The 17,643-nt window shown below is 34.6% G+C and overlaps 1 protein-coding gene across 24 annotated transcripts in view; it reads right to left on the bottom strand.

The window, feature by feature from the left end:
* The window catches only part of SOX5 (SRY-box transcription factor 5), a 994,522-nt gene that overhangs the window by 104,205 nt on the left and 872,674 nt on the right, over positions 1-17,643 (bottom strand). The window lies entirely within an intron of this gene.

The following is a 17,643-nucleotide window of genomic DNA, read 5'->3' as shown; positions in this document are numbered from 1 at the left end:
CTTTTCACAATTCTGGCTGAGAGAGGAATGTGAATAAAAGGCACAAGCAATTAAGGCGGAAACCTCATCCTTTTTTCATGATGTATTTAGGAAAATGGGAGGAAAAAGTGTGCATTGATCAGAGGGCTGCACTTTGTAACACACACACACACACACACACACACACACACACCTAACAGTCTTGATACAAGCACACCAACTCTCAGCACATTTAAAATGTTATTATAAAAGAAACTTAACTAAACTTAATTCCGTTTTAACAAACAAAAGATTTAAGTGAAATAGCTTATCTTTTGAATGCAATGTTATTGTTTTAATTCAGATATCCTCTTAAATAATGTTTTGTGGACAAATTCATAGCAAAGAAGACATTTTATGCATTTTTGTTATGCAAAATACTGGAATCTTTGTTATCCTAGAGATAAATCTTTATAATAAAAACATATTATAAAGAAAACAGAAAATCAATAGTTTCTCTTTGAAGGGTTTCTGTTTGTGGTGGTATCTGAAAAAACAAAATCTTAGTAATTCAAAATTAAAATTTTGTGTTTTTTTTTAAGATTTTATTTATTTATTCATGAGAGACACAGAGAGAGAAAGAGGCAGAGACACAGGCAGAGAGAGAAGCAGGCTCCATGCAGGGAGCCCGACGTGGGACTCGATCCCAGGTCTCCAAGATCACACCCTCGGCTGAAGGCAGCGCTAAACCACTGAGCCACCTGGGCTGCACCAAATTAAAGTTTTAATACATGTGATCTATAAAGATATATAGATACACACAAATATATATACACATATATACACATATAGAAGATTATAGGGTATGCTTTTGATGGAAATTTTTTCCACTTATAAAGCAGTACATACATTTTTTGTATAGAGCACAGTGATATGCTAACTGATAGGTACATTACTAGCATTTGAAATATGACCATAGTAAAAAATAAAAGATAACAATTATAAGAACAATTTTCTAAAATATAAAACATATTGTTTTAGTAATCTAATTTGTGAAAAAACTTTTTCAGTGTTGAACATATGGAAAATATAACTGAAAATAATCAGTTAATACATTCCTTCAAAAATATTGAGTATTTGCTATGTATCAAACATTCCTCTCAACACTAGAAATGGAGTTTTAAAGAAGACTAATATGCAGTTGTATTTACTGGATATTTAATGAAGCTTAAGCTTTGGGGTTCTGGGAAAGGCCCCTAGCAGTCTGTTCAAAGGATCTTATGGTTTTATATTTGTTGCTTTTTTACTTTGTCGTGATTTCTTTTTATAAATGAAAAATCCAGTTTTCAATTGAGTGTGTGTTTTTGAAGATTTATATGTAATCAAAATAATAATTATAAATAGATAATTACATATATTCTTAAGGAGGGCATCCAAATTATGTTTTTCAGGCTTTAAAATACCTGAATCTACCTCTGCTGATCTGGCCTTACCAGAACTTACAGCTTAATGGGAGAAAAAATAATTCAACAATTAGTAGAAAATACAATGACTGTTAAGATAAGGAAGTATATAGCATGAGGCACCTCATGGTGGGTGCCCCAAACCCAGTATAAGAGGCCAAAGGTAGCCTCCAAGAAGTTATTTTTAAGCTGAAGTCTGAATGAAGTGAAAGGTAGCCAACGAAAGAGGAAAAGGAAGAGGTTTCCAGGAAGGAAAACAATTTTCATGAAGAAAATGTCAAAAGAGAGTGTTCTATCATAGCCCAGTTCCCACGTTGCTGAAGTTCAGGGCAGAGGTAAGGAAGCAGAGATAAATGGGACTGGAGAGGGAATCAGGGGCCAGATTATGTACAGATTTATAAATAGTATTAAAGAATATTTATTCTATAGGATAAAGGAAACCATGAACATGGAAAAAGGATGGGTTGAGTAAAATCATTTGGCCTAGAGGTTGGAATCTGTGATCAATAATAACAAGATGCACAACTCTGTACAGCACATAATAAGATCTTGCACTAGGGTGGTGATGTTGGTATGGAGAATGATGGGGAAAGTTAAGGGATTAAAAAGAAGTAGAACTGACAAAACTTAATGATTGTTTACATATGAGAGTAAGAGAGGACTCAAGGATCACTCTCACATTTTTTACTGAACAGCTGCTGATTGGAGTGGTACTATTTTTTGGGTTTGCAAATATAAATGAGAAGTAGGATTACCAGATTGGACCTGGTATGGAAGGGGGAGGTAGAGCGGGGGCGGGGGGGGGGGTAAGTAAATAAATCTGTTTTGGACATTTTAAGTTTGAAATTATTATTGGGGATCCCTGGGTGGTGCAGTGGTTTGGCGCCTGCCTTTGGCCCTGGGCGCGATCCTGTCTCCAGGATCGAATCCCACGTCGGGCTCCCAGTGCATGGAGCCTGCTTCTCCCTCTGCCTATGTCTCTGCATCTCTCTCTCTCTGTGTGACTATCATAAATAAATAAAAATTAAAATATATATATATGAAATTATTATTGAATATCTGAGTAGAGATGTTCATTGAGGCACTTGGTAAACATGTCAGGATTTTAGGGGAGAAATTTACATCAGAGACACAAATTTTGGAGTGGTCAGCATATATCTGGAATTTAAAGCTATAAACTCTCATGATACCATTTAGGAGTTAACTATAGATAAAATATAGGTCCAAAGGTTGGACTGTTGAATATGCTAATATTTATAGTCAGGGAGATAGGCAACTAGCAGAAAAGATGGGGAGAAATATAAATTTCATGTTATAGAAGCCAAGTAAAGAAAAATTTTCAGAAAGAATGATTTTTTTTTTTTCAAATGCTGGGTTTAGTAATATGGAAGTCATTGGTGACTTCAACAAAGGACATTTTAGTGGAGGAGGATGAGAAAGCCTAATTGGAGTGTGTGTGATCAACAGAGGATGATTGGGCACCTGGATGGCTCAGTTGGTTAAGCATCTGTCTTCGACTCATGTGGTGATCCCAGAGTCCTTGGACTGAGCCCTTCATGGAGCCCCAATCAGGCTCCTTGCTCAGCGAGCAGTCTGCTTCTCCCTCTGCTCCTCCCCATTGCTCGTGCTCTCTCTCTCTCTCTCTCTCTCCTCTCAAGTAAGTAAATAAAATCTTAAAAAAAGAAAACTGAGGATGATTAAAAGTAAAATTGGAAGCAGAAAGTGTAGATCCTTGCTTTTCAAAGTGAAGTTCTTGGAGAAAAGCATTGCTATCACCCTGGAGTTCCTTAGAAATGTAGGATTTTTGACCCTACCCCAAAGCTACTTAGGCAGAAAGTCTCTAAGCTGGAACCCCCAATGACTCCTACTTCTCAACTTGTATTAATGACCTTGTATAATTCCCTACCCTTGAATAGAAGCCAAAGTGATGAGATAATACTTTTGAGATTAGTTACATGAAGACTCTGGCTTGTCTTGTTTATCTTCTCCTCATCCCTACACTCATGTCTTGAACCAAACAGCTATATTAAGAGTTGCCCTATGGAGAGGCTCATATAGCAAAGGAATGATGTCTTCAGCCAACAGCAAGTAAAGAGGTGAGGCCTGCCAATAACCAAAGGAGAAAGTTTAGAAGCAGATTCTTCTCCAAGTTGAGCCTAGAGATGACTACAGTCCAGACCAACACTCTGATCACAACTATGTGAAAGATCCTGAGCCACAGGTATCCAACACAATTGTGTTCAAATAAATGTTGGTTGTTTTAAGCTACATTTTGGGAGAATTTGTTAAAGCAGTAAGTATATACATTCTGAATTAGAATTTAAATTTTAACAAGAGTCCTAGATCATTTGTACTCATTTAAGAAGTGCCGAAACGGACAATTCCACTGAGGTGTTTTGCAGTAGTTATTGAAGGATGTGCAATCAAGAAAAATCATACTTAAAATGTATATACTTGTAAAAATTATAGAATGCTTGTATGCCAGTAAGAAATATCTAGTAAGTAGAGAAAAACCTGATATAGGAGAGAGAGTGGACAACTGACTGATGTTACATGGATAAGGTTTATCATTTATTATTTTTAATATTTAATCTAGAAAACACTAACTGAATGTATGAAGTAAAGGGAAGTTTAGATGCTTAAAAGCTGAATATATATTATGCAAACTAGCCAAAATAACAAATATTAATGTGTGACTATTAGAATAGGCAACTTAAATGCTAAAACTAGGCAATTTATTTAGATTGCTCATTTAATCAATAAAATCTTATAATTAAATATAGCAAAAGTATAAAGGCTATGGTGTGCTTCACAGTGATAATTCATTTTATATAGTTTAGTTTCCCTGTTGTAAATTAATCAATTAATCAGCACTTATCACATCTACCATGTGACCAGAACTCTGCTGGGTTCTTTGGGAGACAAAACCAAACTGAACCAAACCAAAACAAACTGTCATCTTTATCTACTACACATCTGTCTTTTCTAATTAAGTGCTTATTTGAGGAGTACTGACCATCCATGAGTTCTATAGAATCTAATGGAGAACTAATTCCAGGCTTCAATCTTTAGAGAATAAAGGGGAAAGTGAGAATGAACTTGGACTTGAAGATTTGCAGATAGGAGGGGGATACATGTTTTAGGCAGGGTGAAATGCACCAAAACATGTGTATACATGCTGAGGGAATAGAGAGAAAACAGTTTACCTGATAGGTGAGGGAAAGGAGGCTGAAGTCAAGGAGCTGGGAAATTTTTCATACCCCAGATTGGAGGATATTTGGATACAACAAGAAATGGATACAAAATGAAGTTTTAGCAAGTGTCATTAAAGAAATTAGGTAATAGGGGGGTTTATTTTATTTATTTATTTTTGAAGATTCATTCATTTATTTATTTATTTATGCAGAGAGAGAGAGAGAGAGAGGCAGAGATAGAGACACAGAGAGAGAAGCAGGCTCCATGCAGGAAGCCCAACGTGGGACTCAATCCCAGGTCTCCAGGATCACAACCCGGGCTGCAGGCAGCACTAAACCGCTGCGCCACCAGGGCTGCCCATAGGGGGGTTTAATAGTGACCCTAGATCTCTTACTTAGGTTGAGATTTTAACTAATGAACTTTAAACATATCATACTCAATTTGTTTTTAACCATTAAATACTAGTTAATTCAAAAGTACCCAAGATACCTATGCAGGTGTTTGCTATCAATCCAAAAGTGTAAGTCTTGTGTTGTTCAAGGGTCAATCGTATACATATGAATAACTATTATGTTATACATATCCCATATTATATCTGTGAATATAAATGCATGTATATATATAAAACATTTATACATATGAATGAATAACTATTACGTTATACACATCCCATATTGTAAATGTATGTATGTATATAAAACATTTATACATATGAATGAATATTATGTTACACACTTTCCATATTGTATGTGTGGGTGTAAATGCATGTATATATATAAAACATTTATACAAGCTAAATAATTTTATGTATGTGTTATGGACTAAGTTGTGCTCCCTCTCTCCAAATTTATATGTTGAAGTCCTAACCCCCAGTATCTCAGAATGCTACTGCTTTGGAAGATAAGCCTTTAAGAGGTAATTAAGGCAAAGTGAGGTCATATGGGTGTCCCCTAATTCAATATGACTACTCTCCTTATAAGAAGAGATTAGAACACAGACAACACAGAGGACAACCATGTGAGGAAAAAGGAGGAAAAGATGGCCCTCTACAAGTGAAGGGAAGAAACCTCAGAATAAAGGTTGAATCAGAATCAATCACCTTGATCAGAATCAAGGTGTCTACCCTGTTGACACCTTGATCTTGGACTTCTAACCTCTAGAATTTGTGATGTTTAAGTCACTCAGTTTGTGGTATCTTGTTACAGCAGCCCTAGTAAATTAATATGTTTGTCATACATGGCCATGTATCAGTGTATTTGATATTTAAGTAAATTGGAGAAAACAAAATACTGGCAGCAGGATAAGGAAACTGCAATAGCTATGACATACCTTTAGTCATATTTGGCTTCCAAGATATAATTATATAATCATAAACAGGATATCAACTAATTTTCGACGGTTTATGTCTAAAGCACTGTTCAACATATGAACATACATAATTTGAAGCATATCTATGTTATCACCAATTTTTTAGGCTCAGAATACTAAGGACTAGTCTGATTGAAATTTGTCCCAAGTTACTAAGTAAATACAAATAGAATAACTGTGCAAATGGCCAATACAGCAATTTAATTTTTAATTAAATTCAAAATACACTGCATGCATGTGCTGGTATCTGAAGTGAACACAGAACCTATAAGACCTTATGTATCTATTTATTTTTTTAAAGATTTCATTTATTTATTTTACAGAGAGAGAGAGCAAGAGAACACAAGCAGGAGGAGTGGGAGAGGGAAGAGCAGGCTCCACTGAGCAGGGAGCCTGATGCCCCATGCAAGGCTCCTCAGGGAGGCCCCAGAATCTATAAGACATTAAAAAACAAGGTCAAGGGTAGTTCTTAATGGCAAAAGAGAAATTCAGATCTGTTGGGGAAAAAAAAGATCTTTTATTAAAGTAAGTACTGTCATCTATTTGTATCATCTCTTTTTTAACTGTACTAAAAAAATATTACAACAGTTATTTTGTAAATATCTCATCAAGTACTTAGTAAAAATTAGATAATGGAAAATTCTGACTTTTAAAGTTCAATTTGTGTAAGTTATTCAAATTGACTTTCAACTAGTTAAAAGTAATATCTTTTACTCTTTCCTAGGTTTTAACCATTTGAACAGTTTTTCCCTAAGCCTTTCCAAAATTAATTTGCTTCTTATTTCAAAGCCAAGTATGGAAAATTCTAGCTCAAAACAAATTTTTCAAAAAGTTGAAAAATACACTGAGGAATATTAGTCAATTGTTTTTAGAGTATAACCTAGCTTATAGTGTCTATTGATATAAATGATATAGCTAGTACAGAATAACCCAATGACCCCTCAGAGAGAATGTTAATTGCATTAGTGTTAAAGTAATGAATATTTAGATAATAATTATCTCCATTGACACTAAGAAGGATTTATTTCTATGATATATGACAGAGTAAAAAAAAAAAACAGTATTTCCCAACAAGGTTGTTTAGGCTAAGGAAGATTGTCAAAGCAAGTATATTCTTACCCAGGGTCAAGGACATATACACTTTCATCCACTGAACTAATATAAATGTTCTGGAGAGTTTTATGGCATTATCTTCACTGAAATAAGAAGACTCATTCCTCTATTAGCCTTCTGTGGTTTTTTGTTTGCTTGTTTGGTTTGGTTTTGCTACCTTTACAAATACATATTGTCTTCTCTAGGTGCTGGGAAATACAAAAATTAAAATGCATACACATAGACACATACAATTGCAGCCCTGGACAAATTCCTGATCAAGTGAGAGGGATAAACGTATAAGCCAAAGCAATGATACAATGAGCAAACCAGAATGTATAAGGTATTCTGGAAACCTCAAGAAAAGAAGAACTAAACTTGGAAACAGTGTCAAAAAATGTTATTTGTTACAATGTCCTTTAAAAGAAATGGCTAGTTTCACTACCATATTACCTTCCAGGACTATTTTACCACCTACTTTCCATGTCTTCCATGTCCATGTCCATGTCCGTTTGCTAAAGAGTCCCACAATAAGCATCCACAATTTAGTACTAGTTTGCTCTAATTAATCATCTCCTCAGATCATTACTTAAAAACACCCTGCTCTTACTGTTCTAACTTCCAGGTGGAGGGAGCTCTGTAGGAATCTAAGAAAAAATGAAGTTAAAAAGGACTATAGATAGAACTTCTGGAGAAAGGTGCTTTCTTTCATCTCATGGGCCAAAAGATGAACTGGTGTGTTCTTTCTGCTTGGAAGAAGGTCCTTGCCATTGAGAAGTTGGTGCTAACCATAACCACTGACTCCTACTTCCGGGAATGTTTTAATACTCTCCATGTGTCTGATGCAAGAAGGGAAGGGTAAGCTCTGCAGCTAAAAAAGTAGGTAGAACGCATATATTACAGAGTCTTGAGTTTTACTTTTGAAAGCAATGTTAAGTCACTGAAAGGTTTTGAGCAGGAAAGTGACATAGTCTGATTTGTGTTTTAGGTAGATCAGTTTTGTGGCAAAGGATAGAATCGATTGAAAGAGGGACAGACTGGCAAACAGACTTGTTAAATACCATTGTAGCAAATCAAATGAGAAATGATAGTCCTAAATTAATCATACGGGAAGGAGAGGAGGGAATAGATTAGGAGTCATACATGATGGCTAATTTGGTAGGAGAAAAGAGATCCAGGAGGAAAAAAAAAGTTATAGTTTGGGCTTTTATTTTAGTCCACGGTTTAAAAAAATGAACTTTTTACTCAAATAATTACTCAATTGTCCCATCATCATTTTTTTAAAAGATTTATTTATTTATTCATGAGAGACACAGAGAGAGAGATAGGCAGAGACACAGGCAGAGGGAGAAGCAGGATCCCTGAGAGGAGCCCAATGTGGGACTCGATCCTGGATCCCAGGATTATGCCCTGAGTCGAAGACAGATGCTCAACCACCTAGCCATGATGGCGTCCCAACCTACCATCATTTTTTAATAATTCATTATTCTTCCACTGATTTGAAATAGGGGCAACTAGCATTTGTTGACTTTTAGCACTCTGTTAAAATGTATACATGTATACATATATAAATATACATATATACATCCGTATATGTGAACATATTTACATGTATATATAAATCTCTAATCTTCACAACTCAGTAAGGCAGATTTATTATTATTCTCATTACACACACACAGACACACACAGACACACACACACAGACATTAATGTCCAGAACCTTACGGTTAGTAAGTGTTATAGACATTAGTACTCCGGGAAAAAAAAATACTGCTTTAGAAAACATCATGACTATTTTTAGAACAGTATGCAAACATAGACTTCAATTTTGAAATAGATATATTAATTTAGCATTCACTCAACTAATATGTATCAAATACTTTGTGGAGAACACAAAGAAATAAAAGGTATAGTCCTTGCCTTGATGGCACAGTTACAAAAATAAGACACACAGATACCAAAAATGAAATAAAAACAAAGCCATAGGATTAAAATTAAATGAATGAGAAAGACAGTAATTGCCAAAGAAAGGAAGAATTTACTGGAACTCAAACAATTGAAGAAAGAATCAGAGGAATGGCTGGGCTTGGGTTAGGCCTTCAGTAAAACAATAAGACTAGACAAGATGAGAGGAGTACAAGAGCTATGGTGCCTGGTGCACAATAGATAATAAATATCCAGGGAGTGAATAAATTGATGAGCTGAAAAGTAAGAATGAGAGGAACCTCTTATAGTTTTTCAGTTCCTCTAGCATATACAGTGTATAACTATGTCCCCGGGTTGTCTCTTCTTATGTCCTCATGCTACTCACTTGTCATATCTTATAACTTACTGTTAACAAGGAATTATTTATAGGTCCATGTACTCCCTATTCCATCTCTTGCTTTCCAGCCTTCATCCAGACTACTTTCTCCTGTTTGGAATATTGTTTCTGTATTTTTCTACCCTGATTCTTAACTGCTTTCTTGCCCTTCATCCTTTGGAATTTGATGTAGGGGTCCCCACTCGAAGAAGCCTTTCCTGACAACCTTCCACTTCTCTTAAATTTGAATTCACTCCCTTTCTTCTGATTTCTTTTAAAGCTGTATGCATATGTCTATCATATCACATCTGTCATGCTCCCCAACTACACTATGAGTATCCTAAAGGGAGGGATTAAGTCTTACTCATCTTTAAATCCCCAGTTCTTAGCATAAGAACTGTCAAAAGGCACAGTACTGTTAAATACATAGCACAGGCTGTTAAAATGTTTATTGACTGAATAAATGAAGAAAATTTATTTAATTAAGAAATTAACAAATTTCAAACACAGGAGACCACTCTTCTCCTATCAAAAGCTTACAGTTTAGTAGAAGAAACAGATTGTGAGCAAATAATTGTACAAATAAGGAACAAATTAGTTTTTGCCCAGGGTTTAATTCAAACAATAATGCTGTGTTAGATCATCTACCAATGATACAAAAGTAGAATAGGAAATGGAGGGGAAGAGAAGCCTAGAGTTTGAGGATATAAGGAAATAGCGACCCAGAAGAAGTAAAGAATCTCCTGTAAAATATTTTGATTTATCAAATAATTCTTTTTTTTTAAGATTTTGTTTATTCATGAGAGACACTGAGAGAGAAAGGCAGAGACACAGGCAGAGGGAGAAGCAGGCTCCATGCAGGGAACCCAATGTAGGACTCAATCCCAGGACTCCAGGATCATGCCCTGGGCTGAAGGTAGCCGCTCAACTGCTGAGCCACCCATGGATCCCCTATCAAATAATTCTTTTATAATATTTCATAATCTGTCTTTTGTAAATTTTTATTTTAAAGCAATTCATACCTCATTGAATATTTAAAGTAATATTAATTCCTTAAATCTTAAAATAATTGCTGTTCACTAATAAGAACCCATTGTTATGATGCCATTAAAGCACCTGAGCATGGCCAGGATGTTTACCAGGAAAGATGTTATATATAAATAAATGACAAAAACAAAAATCTTCCATCATCATGATTGTTGAAATCACTTTCTGAAATCCAAGTGAGTTGAACTTTGCTTTTTAATGGTAATAAGTTCAGCTATACCTCCTTCCTCCCTACCTTTCAGGTAAGTTAAATTTGTAACAATTCCACTTAATCACCTGTGGAATCCAAGTTAAGAAGTTCAGAACAACTGATATGGTATACACACATTGAGATATGAGGGTTTCTAAATGCAGAAAATTGTAAAACTGTAAAACCTTCACTGATTTGCTAGAATAGTAAAATAAAACTTTAATATTTGAAACTTTTATAAGAAATACTAATATTTTGTGGTAAAGTCTCATAAAGTAATAAATATATCATATGAATTTTATTTGAGAAAGCAAAATTAATAATTATCTCTTGTTTGATGAAACATCTATTTAAAAGAAGATATTTCGAGGTAATTGTTCTTAACTGCTTTGTCATAGGCTAATGTTTTCAGTAAAATATTTAAAAAATTTTTTATTTATTCATGAGAGACACACAGAGCGAGGCAGAGAAATTGTCAAAGGGAAAAACAGGTTTCCTGTGGGGACTCTGATGTGGGTCTTGATCCAGGACCCCATGATCACAACCTGAGCCAAAGGCAGATGCTCAACCACTGAGCCATCCAGGTGCCCCTCAGTAAAAGGTTTTTAAAAACAAAAAAAGGGCAGCCCGGATGGCTCAGCAGTTTATTGCCACCTTCAGCCTGATCCTAGAGTCCCAGGATTGAGTCCCACGTTGGGCTCCCTGCATTGGAGCCTGCTTCTTCCTCTGCCTGTGTCTCTGCCTCTCTCTCTCTCATTAATAAATAAAAAAAATCTTTAAAAAATAAAAATAAATTATATCTTTTAAATGGAGCATGGCAAATGGAAACTTTATTCTGACTAATTTATAGTTACCCAGTTGGCTAGGGATTATAAACTTTTTAAGAAACACCTCTCAAAATAGGAAGACATTTCTGATTATAAAAGACAGAGCATTCTTTCTTACCTCTTGGCTCATAAATTATATGAATTCCAGCACTAATGAAAATTTCTGGGTTAATTATCTAAGAAATCTGAGTATCCCTGTAAAGGTGACAATGAATCAAAGAAATTTCCTTTGCCTCCTGTATTCCAGTATTGCTATGAAGGCATCATTTAAGCTATTGCACGATAATTCATTTTAAGCTGCTTGAAGAGAATCATTAATTAAGAACTAGCTTCTATAATCGAACCTACATTAGACTACTGTGTCTACATTTTGCTTCTGTATCTTATGAGGATAAAATGGCAGAGAAAAGCACCCCGAATGTTTCAGGCATTTGAAATAGTGATTTGGAAGAGGGGCAATGGTATAAGCCACTTAAGACCAAATCAAATGCTATATCTCTGTTATTTTCCACTTTTAATAATAAGGTTTAGCAAGCTTTTCATTTTTGACACCTTTCCACTTTTCTGTTTATCAGGGCTTTTTGATAGATGTCCTTCCTCCTGGAATGTATCCAGAGTCTGTGATCTGCAGGTTGAGAACAGAAAGTTTCCTAAACTCTGAAACAATAAGCCTATGAGTTATACATTTGGGATGACTTCTGCTCTAGAGCTTTCTATTAGAATGATACATTTTAGACCTCTGAAAATTAAGAAATGTTACAGAATATCCCCTCCCCCTTAAACAACAACAACAACAAAGAACAAATTATGCAAACAAATAATGAAAACCCAGGGATCCCTGGGTGGCGCAGCGGTATAGTGCCTGCCTTTGGCCCAGGGCGCAATCCTGGAGAGCCGGGATCGAATCCCACGTCGGGCTCCCGGTGCATGGAGCCTGCTTCTCCTTCTGCCTATGCCTCTGCCTCTCTCTCTCTCTCTCTCTGTGACTATCATAAATAAATAAAAATTAAAAAAAAAAAAAAAGAAAACCCAATAGTGGCCTAGAATAAACTCCTGAAATTCTTTTCATGATGTCACATCCTAAAGGTTTCAAAATAGACTTATACATTTAATAAATAATAGTGATGTTATGCTTATATAATAATTTAAAGTCTGGAGAAATGCATATACTCTCCCATCTAGTTGTTACAATCTCCTTATGAAGTAAGTAGGGCAGACATTATTGTAGCTACCCTAAAGATTAAAAAGCTAAGGCAAAAAGAAGACAATGACTAGCCTAAGGGCACAGAACAATATGAAATGGGATTGTGACTACCAAGGTCTTTTGATATCTTGTTTATTTTTTTTCTAACAAAATTATTAATTTTGGACAATTAATAATTTTGAATTACAAGTCTCATTGATGCTTATTTATAGCTTGACTCACACCAGTCAATTTTTAAAGTTTTAGACCTTCTATTAACCACCTAGTAGAGCAATAGAATTTAGGGGCAATCTCACAGGTGAAAAATGTCCAAAAAGGAACAAATAAATGAAAGTAAAATGCCATATACTGGGAATAGAACTTGTTACATGAAGAATTCACTGGGGGCAAATATGTGTACACAAAAATGTTTACCTTAGAATTATTTGACTGTAAATATTGTAGACAAAATTAAATGTTCATCATAGGGAATACAAATAAAATGCGATAACCTAGCTTTATAAAATATGATGCAAGATAAGTGAGATCTAAAAGTAGGGAAAAGAAGAGATGGTCATTTTTAAAATGTTTATAAGCAGAATATAGTCCATATACCTTCACATACATTATATATTATATAGTATATATCCTATATAGAGTATAAATGTATCACAGCATACACATTACAACCTACAGATATGTTCACATATCTGTATTTCTATATAAATAGACATATATATGTATGTAAGTATAAGAATATATATATATTCTATAACTATATATATATAGTTTTGGAAACATAAGTACCAAATTGTTAACAGTGATTACCTCTGGGAATGAGATTATAGTAATATAGAAGTGTAGACTGATAACTTTTAATTTCTGGTTTTCCTACTTCTACACTGTTTGAGGTTTGTGTAGTCACCAAGTGCTATCTTTAATATATTAGGAAAAAAATATGAAGAGTTGTTATGAGCTGATTATTTAACAGGTTTAAGAAAATACTCTTTGAATGCAGAGCCAAACTAAGTTATTAGGGAAATAGTACCATTTAAAAAGTAACTCTAATTCTTTGCTTCTGCCCTTTCCGCTGCCTGGAATGCAGATATGGTAGCTGGGCAAGATACCTAAGACCCCAAGAAAGAAGTCATAATTTGTGGAAGGTGGTATAATAAGAGAACAAACCTGGGATCTGATATCATAGAGCTACCATAGGAGCAATGTTTGGCCTAGTATGTAAGAGAAAAAGTTTCACTCACCATGTTTAAGCTAGTATTATTTTGGCCTTTTACAGTAGGTAAACCTAATACAGTATCTGATTCCACATAATATTCCAAGTGCATGACTTCTTCAGTCCTCATGGAAAATATGTATCTACTGTAGAGTTAGAATCAAATGCTCTCCTCCTCTGTTTTATTAAATATTTTTTTCTGCTTCCATATTTTCCTATCAACCTCATGACTAAAGTTTGCCTTCTAACAGAGTTTGTGATTTTTTTTTTTTTTACAGCGAAAGAGCCTGTATACTGGAGAACAGAGGTGTCTGGTATCACTGACAGTTACATTTATTCAAAATAAAATAATATATTGCTTTTCTGAGCTTTTACTTGTACTTCAGTCTGATAACTTTAGTGTGAGCCTGCTACAGAGATGAGATTCTATGTTTGCTGTGGCCAAAAAAAAAAAAAAAAAAGAATTTAGAAGTCAATGGCTTAGGCTGGACTATAGCAGATTTATATCTGGTAACACCACATTTTGAGGCCTCTTGGCTGAGAACCCAGTGTCATTAGCCAAACACTCTTTCCACTGGACAAATCTACGTTATCAAGAATCAAGTCAAAAAGAAAATACTGACCCAAAGGGGTTTATATTTAAATTGAATGTCATGCTATATTCTTAAGTGTTAAAAAAGTAAACAAGATGAATTAAAAGATTAAATATACACTTATAGCCTAAAATCTGAGGAATTTATTGGAAAATGGACTTTTGCCTTTTAAAAAAAATATATATTCATTTCTTTGAGAGAGAGAAACAGAGATAGTTACAGAGATAGTGAGAGAGAGCAGGAGCAGGAACAGGAGCAGGGAGAAGCAAGCTCCCCACTGAGCAAAGAGTCCTACGTGGGACTGATCCCAGAACTACAGGATCATGATTAACCAACTAAGCCACCCAAGTGCCCCAGGGCTTTTGCCTTTTTTTGTTTGTTTGTTTGCTTGTATGTGTATATTTTGGTGGTATAGCGTGTGTGTGGGGAGGGACAGATCAAACATTAGTTGCTAACATGGCTCAGTTATCATCTCACAAAGTCATGATGCTTAAAATTAATTACGTGCCTAGCTCTATAAACAATGAAGCACAACATAAGCTATTATTTTTATACCAAGTTATGACACTTTGTCACAATAAAGATATGTACATCTCCCTTTTCTTAGTGATGAATCTTGTAGAAATATTATAAACTACCTTTTAGGAAAATACCCCCCCACACAATTTATTGACATCTTTCCCATGAGAATTGGAGGGTGGCTGACACCATATAATTGTAGAATGTTACATACTTTTTTGCATTCAATTCTCTTTACTTTTTAATCATCTCATATTTTTAAGCCAGCAATCTAACTTCTTTCAGCTGGGAATTTAAATGATTGGTTGTTTATGTACCACAGCAATTCTTTAAAAATATACACATATAAACTATATATATTTACTAATAGTACTAATTATATGTATTTATATAATATATAATGTATACTATATATGTGTATAATTTAATATATATATTTACTAAGCTCTACAACAAAGTCAGGTTCACCCAAAGTCATTTGCTTATAAGATGTTTTGGGAGGAGGGGGGTAAAAAAGAAGAGCTGGTCACAATGATTTAAAAACACACAGACACGGAAGCCTGAATATATGATTACATCCTCTTCTCTCTGCTTATGTACAAAGAACCTACAGTATGTGATTTCTGACAACACATGTTTCTTATTTTGTCAGTTTGATAAAAGCGTACCATGTCAATGGTTTTTAGCTTGTGATTTGGTGATTGTTTCAGCACTGATTGTCAACGACCTGTATGTCAGCTGACACAGCTGACACAGTTAAATCAGAAATTAGCATGCAGTCTCCTAAAATGCCAGACACATGGACCCTTTACACAAGAGAGATATAATGGAACCCACATGATATCCCCATTAAACAATGAAACATGTGACATTAACCAAAAACAGGAACACATCAGCAAATATGCCTGAGGAAGTTTATGGTATTTAACTCCTAAACATTAATTTTATTGTGGTGTATGAGGAACTAATTAACTGAGAGTTTCCTTTTTTATTGGAAGCGGAAATGCTGTTCAGAAAACTGATGAAGAATAAATACAGCATATTTTAAGTTTATTAAGCTTGGCTCATCGACTTCTATTTATTTAAGCTAATCTCATAAGGCAATTAAATATTTCAATCAGTAACTTTATACGGCTATTTTTATTTAACACATTTCTGAAAAATTAATCAATGTGTTAAAATGCAGAAAGAGTATATTAATATATTTCTAGTTTCGTATAGCCAAAACAATGACTAATTAAGTTTTCAAAAAAAAATCACATGATCTTTTCCAACATGAGCTTTGATAAATATACAAAGGGAAATGACAATAGAAAAAGTCAAAACTTGGTGATTATGATGTAAATGGTTAGGGCTGTACCTACATGAGACAAATGGAAACCATCAGTACTGTAATACTTTTCTCTAAATAATTCTATTTTCCTAGTCAGAGGAAGCCTTGTTCAGGTGTGGCAGAATGTATTTGATCCTGGATAAGATATACAGTATAATTAATTTTCAGGTGTGGTTTTAGAATTTTTTATTTTTCCTTTTGAAACAGGATCTGTGTTTGCTGGCACAATGCTAGGCACTACTTCATATATAATTCTATTTAATCTCTGTAACAGTTCAGTAAAGTGAGTTATTAATCTATATTATAAATGAAGAAACTGAGGCTCAGTAACCTGCACAAGGACAATCAAAGTAGCAGAACAAGGCAAAACTTGACTCCAATTCCATACTCTTTCATTCCAAGTGCCTTCCAACTAGTAGTTGCCTATTTGACACTGGGTTAGTTAAATCAAAATGAATAAAACAATTAAATGTTTGAAATTACATAGACATAGGAATCAGCTGGTGTAGACAAAGGAATCAACTGATTATCTATACAATATTGTTCCTAAGCTGTAAGTGCAAGAACATTTTGTTATAATATTCTGTTCTGTGGTTGTAATATGATAGGTCAACACCAATAAATTTCCAGTAAAAAAGGTCATAATAAGTTTTTAAATGAATATATACTAGACTAGGCCAAAAGTTCCTAAAATTTCTTGGATTCAGGCACCATCAGTGGCTCAATAACTTTTTCATGACACCCACAGGACAAGAGAAATACCCAACTGCTTCATTTTGTTAAGCAGTAAGGTCCAAAAATTAGGTAATTTATGTAGTGTCTGATGAATGTCTCTGTATTTTTCCTGAAATTTTAAAAATGCTGTATGCCTCTGTGGATTAGTAAAAGCACTCTGGTAATTTAGCACACAGTTCAGGAACTTTAGCACTAGGCACATGCCCATGTATGGGCAAAGACTATCTGTAGCTATGTGACACATTCAATTTGACACTTTGGGCTAAACTCTCGAGCCAACTCTTTTACAACTGTTTGTTTTATACTGTATATAGAAAATGGGTTATTTTATTGGATTGCCTTCCTGTAGATTTTTTTATTTCCAAATAAAATGCGTTCCTGTCAAAAAATTTCTAAAGCAGCTATTACAATTATATGACTAGAAATTTTACACCCAAACAGAAAGGAGAGGGGCAGAGGACTGCAGTTATTAGTAAAAAGAGAAACACCTATTCCTCTCATTTCTGCCTATAAACTATGTATTCTGAACGAACAGCATTTAACCTTGAGAGTGGGGTGAGAGGAAGCCATGTGTTGTGGAAAGAGAACTGGAAGTTGGAGTCAG

This window comes from Canis aureus, chromosome 25 (genome assembly GCF_053574225.1).
Source record: "Canis aureus isolate CA01 chromosome 25, VMU_Caureus_v.1.0, whole genome shotgun sequence".
Lineage (NCBI taxonomy): Eukaryota > Metazoa > Chordata > Mammalia > Carnivora > Canidae > Canis > Canis aureus.
The sequence above is the reverse complement of the archived record's forward strand: the minus strand, read 5'-3'. Positions and strand labels throughout refer to the sequence as shown.